Source organism: Corvus brachyrhynchos, unplaced genomic scaffold (assembly GCF_000691975.1).
Source record: "Corvus brachyrhynchos isolate BGI_N302 unplaced genomic scaffold, ASM69197v1 scaffold346, whole genome shotgun sequence".
NCBI classification, from domain to species: Eukaryota; Metazoa; Chordata; class Aves; order Passeriformes; family Corvidae; genus Corvus; species Corvus brachyrhynchos.
The window spans coordinates 6,279,465-6,284,936 of NW_008238644.1; the positions used below are offsets into that span (position 1 = coordinate 6,279,465).

Consider the following 5,472-nt stretch of genomic DNA (forward strand, 5'->3'; position numbering starts at 1 on the left):
CATCCCAAATTCTCCTGTAGTAGCCCCAGTGCAACAACCACTCTGTCCTAGAGCAGCCCCAGGGAAAACCCCTCATTCCCCACCTGCAAAGGGCTGAATCCCCCCAAGTGCCAACAGCTGAGACTCCAGGACCTCTGGGTGCTGAAGGCAGCAGAGAGTTTGGAAATCTCACTGAAGAGCCCTAAAGCACAGTCATTATCTCCCTAAGGCTCCTTTTGCATGCAGGTAATTGCTGCAGGCACAACAGCACCGAGGCACTCGTGGGATCACAAGTCTCCACCAAACTTCATTAGGTCGTGGCCATCACCACACAGGGGCCGGTGAGCCACAGCTCCAGCTAATTAAACCTGCAGGAGGGGAGCATCCAGCTAGTCTGAGGACAATTATCCAAGGAAGAATTTCGCCAGGACACTGCGACTTAACCCAGTGCTTTGTGCACTCGGTGCTGAAGGAGTTTAATTGTCACCGCTGATGGGAACCCGCTCCGTGACTCATCCCCAGCATGGAGGGGCTGCTTTTCCCACTCCTGATTCGCTTCCAAGGCCACCACTCCACCACCAGGACCACGCTGGGAAGGGGCAATTTCCCCTGCATTCCAAACCACCAGGCTGGATCCATGGTTTCCATCTGGGCCCATCTCTAACAGCTACCGGGGGAACTGGTGCGAGAGCCAGCAGAGGGGGCTGGGATTTGGGAGGAGCCCTCAGCAACTGGAGGTTTTTTCTGGACATAAAATAATGTAGTCTTTAAATGTGAATTTTCTGATTCTTTCAAGCATTTAACTTCTAAAACTGACTTGGGCTTTATTTAATCTTTTAAACACCAAAAAAACCCCCCAAATCAGGAACGTAAAAGCGTAACCACTTGAGTTATGCTCTTAGACATTTGTCAGGATAATTTTACTCCTTCTGAAACACAAACCCTTTGCAAATGGTGAGCAAGGCTTCAGTTTGAAAGCTGCAAGCTCAGAGGAACAGGGGTTTGTGTCACCCCGAGCTCTGTGCTCCCAGTGCCGCGCACACCTTCGGAGTGGCTATTCCCAACTCTTCTCTCCGTAACAATCCTGTCAAATTAATTCATCAGGAAGGACAGATTTTTTTTTTTCCCCTGGCTACTGTGCGTTAATTAGCGCGAGGGTTGCCATGGGAACCCAGCAACACTCGTTAACACCACAGAACTCACCATGTTGGAAAGGAACGTGGGCAAGAGCCCCGCACCAGGCGCAACAACAGGCGCCAGAGCTGGGGACGTGCTGGAGCCAGATTGGGCCTCTGATGGAGGCTTTGACGTCTCTCTACTCAGTGTAAGCTGGAAAAACTTCTAAAAACCTGGATATTGCAAGGATCTGTGGTGATAGGGTACAGGGAATGGCTTTAAGCTGAAGGAAAGTAGATTTAAATGGGATATTGGGAAGGAATTCCTCCCTGAGAGGATGTGAGGCTGCCCCTGGATCCCTGGCAGTGCCCAAGGCCAGGCTGGACATTGGGGCTGGGAGCAGCCTGGGACAGTGGGAGGTGTCCCTGCCCATGGCAGAGGCGGGAATGGATGGGCTTTAAGGTCCCTTCCGACCCAATCTTCTGGGACTCTGTGACATTACCAGTTACTGTGAGGATGAGGCTGAGCACAGGCTCCCATTTTCCTGATGTTTTAACAAATACAATTTAGGACCCTGGCAGGAATCAAAGTGAAGCAAAACAAGTTGAGCTGAGAGAGCATGAAAAAAGTTCAGGCATGTGCCCAGCCCCAGGCACTCACTGCCAATAATTATCAATAATTATCAATAAACCTTGGCCAGCTTAGAGCCTGTGGCACAAACTGCTGACAGCAGCAGGGTGAGCCATGGCAGTGACCAGGCTGCTCCAGAGGGGTCCCAAACACCCCCTGCCTGGAGGGATCTCTGCTCCCAAGCCTCTGTGCTTCCAGATTTGCAGCCCTGTGACACCCTAAGGAAGGTTTCTCCATCAGCACACTCCTGCCTGATGATCAGATACTCCTCCCAAGAGCCTGGATTTTGCTGGGATCATCCCACACCTGCTGGTTCTTTCCCCTGAAGCAGTTCTGCTCAGCAGCTCTGGCCTCAGAGCATTCACAGAGCAGCTCCTGCTCCATCCCCACCCTGCCAGGCCAGCCAAGGCTCTCTGAGCTCACCTTCACAGACACATCCTTCATTCCCCTGTCCTTGTCCCTGTTCCAGCTCAAGCACATTCCATGGAATGCTGGCCATCAGTCTGCTCCAGCCCGAGCGAGGCTGCACCACTGTCTGGTACAGGGCATTAATCTCTCCTGGAAATTCATTTTCTAATCCATCCTTGGATCACACCTTGCTTTTTTCTGGCCATGTCACACCGTCAGCTCCCCATCAGCCTTTGATCCCCCTGCTGGAGCCCAGGATTTGTGCTGGGCACAGAACAGAGCAGGCACTGCTCTCCCTGGGAGCCACACGCTGCTCCCCGCTGCCCTGTGCTGCCAGGGACCTCAGACCTGCTGTCTGCTGATCTGGAACCCTGGGAATGCTCCACATCCTCCTCCACAGGAAAATTCCAGGCTTCAGCCACCTCTCTGAACAGTCCACGTGCACTATCAGCTTAAATCAGACCCGAACCTCAGCACTGGAACAAGGAAGTATTTCAGAAGCAGAACAAGGTCCCAGCTTCCTCCAGCCAACAGAACCTGCAATAAAGCAGGGATTTGCCTGTGCTTTGCTGAGCCAGCTCCTGAGGATGCAAGGCCAGGTGCTCACCAGCAGGTCAGGGCAGAATCCTCTCTCCTCCACTTGCTGGAAGAGAAAGGATTTCGGCTTTTCCATCCTGTGAAATAGCAGAGACCCCAGGCAGAGCCCACCCTGCTGAGGGCACCCACCTTCCCCCTGCACCTATGAATGCTTCACTAGAGAAGGAGGAGCCAGACAAGACTTTTTTAACCCTTTTCTCCTTCTTTCTCTGCAGAGTGATGCACATGGCTTGTGTCAAAAGCCTGAAGAGGGAACAGGGAACCAGCCCTGAACACATCTCTGCAGAAGGTGTGGTGGCTTCCCACATAATCCCACCTCCAAACACCTCCTGCTCCTCCAGGACTGCTTCCCACTCAGCAGATTCTCCTCTCTCACACCTCAGCACCAGCCACTGCCACAGCTCAGCACATCTGTGTAATGAGAACCAACCCACACGCCTCTGGATTTTAAGTAAAAGAAAGGGACCTTCAAGTTCACCAGAGCAAGCTATGTGGGCAAGCTCAGCTTCTCCAGGAGTATCCACATTAAGAAAACTTAATGTCACCAAACCATTAAAGAAATCAAGCTGAAAAACATCCCCACTGCCAAGTTTCTCCAGCCCTTCACATCATTTTCTAGCAATCCACCCGCAGGAGTTTTTCTCATCTTGAATAAATAGTCATTTTTGCACCTAAGGAAAGACAAAAACATTTTCTATCCTTTCAAACCTTCTCTGGCATCTCCATCACACTCAAATCCCTCCTCAAAATACCCTCCAAACTCTGGGGAGAAACATTTGTGGCTTGTGCTAAAAGCTGCAGAAACTTTCCTTCACAGGCTGCTGTTTCTGCAGTGACTCGCTTCCCTCTTACATAATTCAAGGGCCCAAAAAAGACATAAACAGTGAGGAACTGAAATGCTAAACCAAGGCTGGTCTCCAAAGCCCAACTGAATGGGAAACTTGAAACAGGAGAGACTCAGCTTCTGGAAAAACAACTTTTTGACAGCGCAGAGCATCTCCCACACCGCAGTGCCCGCTGCTCTGCCTCGGGTCAGAGGGGCTCAGAGCTTTCATGTCTCACAGTCCAAGCGCAGAGAGCCCTCCTCAGACCAAGGGCACTAATTATATTAATGAAGGCTTAAGGTCAGTACATCCCCATCAAGCCCAAGTTGCTGTTTCCTGAATTAATCGTTCTCAGTCCCGTTTCCAGCAGATGGGAATCCAGAAAGCACCAGCAGAGCTGGGAAATCAATGTCAATATGCTAAATCCAGTAGATTTAATTTTGGGGTTTTGGGAGAGTGAAGATCAGGATTGGATCATCTTCTTGTGCCAGGGTAGGACTGGGTTACCTACTCCTGCAGGACTCCTGCTAAAGGGAAGAATAACAAGGGAGATCAAGAATTAAGGGCAATGAAGAAAGTAGACAGGTCATCATTTAATTTTGGGGTTTTGGGAGAGTGAAGGAGATCAGGATTGGATCTTCTTGTGCCAGGGTAGGACTGGGTTACCTACTCCTGCAGGACTCCTGCTAAAGGGAAGAATAACAAGGGAGATCAAGAATTAAGGGCAATGAAGAAAGTAGACAGGTCATCCAAATTTGCAACAAGATATGACTATACTTGGATAATTCCCAGGCATTTCAGGAGTATCCAAGCCAAAAGAAACCAGGAATAAATAATCATGCACACAGCCCCAGGGGCCACAGCCATGCACTACCAACCCTGCGCATGCAGAGGTGCAGCTACAGCCCACACACAGACACAATAATGCCATTTCTGATTCCAGCTGCTTCAGGCCATAATTCCTCATACAAAGGGGGGTTTATGGACTTTCTATGTCTTTGATACAGAGAGTTACCAAAAAACTCCTACAAACTGCTCAGTGGGTGTGGAGGTGTGGTTCTGCCTCTCCAGGCCAGCCCTGGATTAACCCAGGGCCAACAAAGCCCTGATCTGGACACTCCTCTGCCGCCCCCGGAGCCGGTGCTATGTGTCAGCCACAGAGCTGTTAGCCCACATGGAACTGCTGTGACTGAGGCCAGGACCTGCCCAAAGGAAGGGCTGGGGATGGGCAGGCAGAGGTTAAAGCAGAGGAACACGATGTGAGGAGCTGGAGGGGCCATCACCAGCAGCTCACCAGGCGTTGGGATTGACCTGACACAGCACAGCTGCTCTGGGTCCTCAGCACAGATCTGAGGATCTGCCTCCAAAGAGCAATCTCTTCCCTCCTGTAAGCCCCTGAACAGCTGAGGAGGGTTTCTGCTGCCAGGCTCCTGCAGCTCTGGAACACACGGAAATGTGGGAAGCTCTAGGCCTGCCAATCTCCACGAGTGATTCTTGCTCCGGTGTGTAACCTGGAAACACTGAATGCCACCAAAACTAAGCAGCCCGAGGAGACAAGGGACATGCCCGGGGAGGGAGCACCGAAAAGCAGCACAGCAAAACCAGCCACATGCCCCAAACCCTTCCCTGCAGCTCCTCAGCTCTGCCTCAACCATTACTGCTGCTTCGGTGCCTCTCAGAGCTGAGTGCATCTGTCAACCTCCACTGCAAACCTCCTGGAGAAGAGATGACACCCCCCCCCGATCGTTCCCTCCAGGAGTTAATCCCCTTTATTTGGCCAGATTGGATGCTCTGCCAGTCATTCCCCACCTCCAGGTCCCCCGTGCTGGGCAGGCACAGCTGTGAGCCCCCTGAGCCAGGGCTGCAGCGCTGCGGCTGCCGCCCGCCCCAGCGCCCCCCCCTTATCCCCTCTCCGCTC

At 51.9% G+C, this 5,472-nt stretch overlaps 1 protein-coding gene across 1 annotated transcript in view; it reads right to left on the reverse strand.

The window, feature by feature from the left end:
- Positions 1-5,472, reverse strand: part of ARHGEF9 (Cdc42 guanine nucleotide exchange factor 9) — a 155,998-nt gene that overhangs the window by 70,354 nt on the left and 80,172 nt on the right. The gene's annotated exons all lie outside the window — the stretch shown is intronic.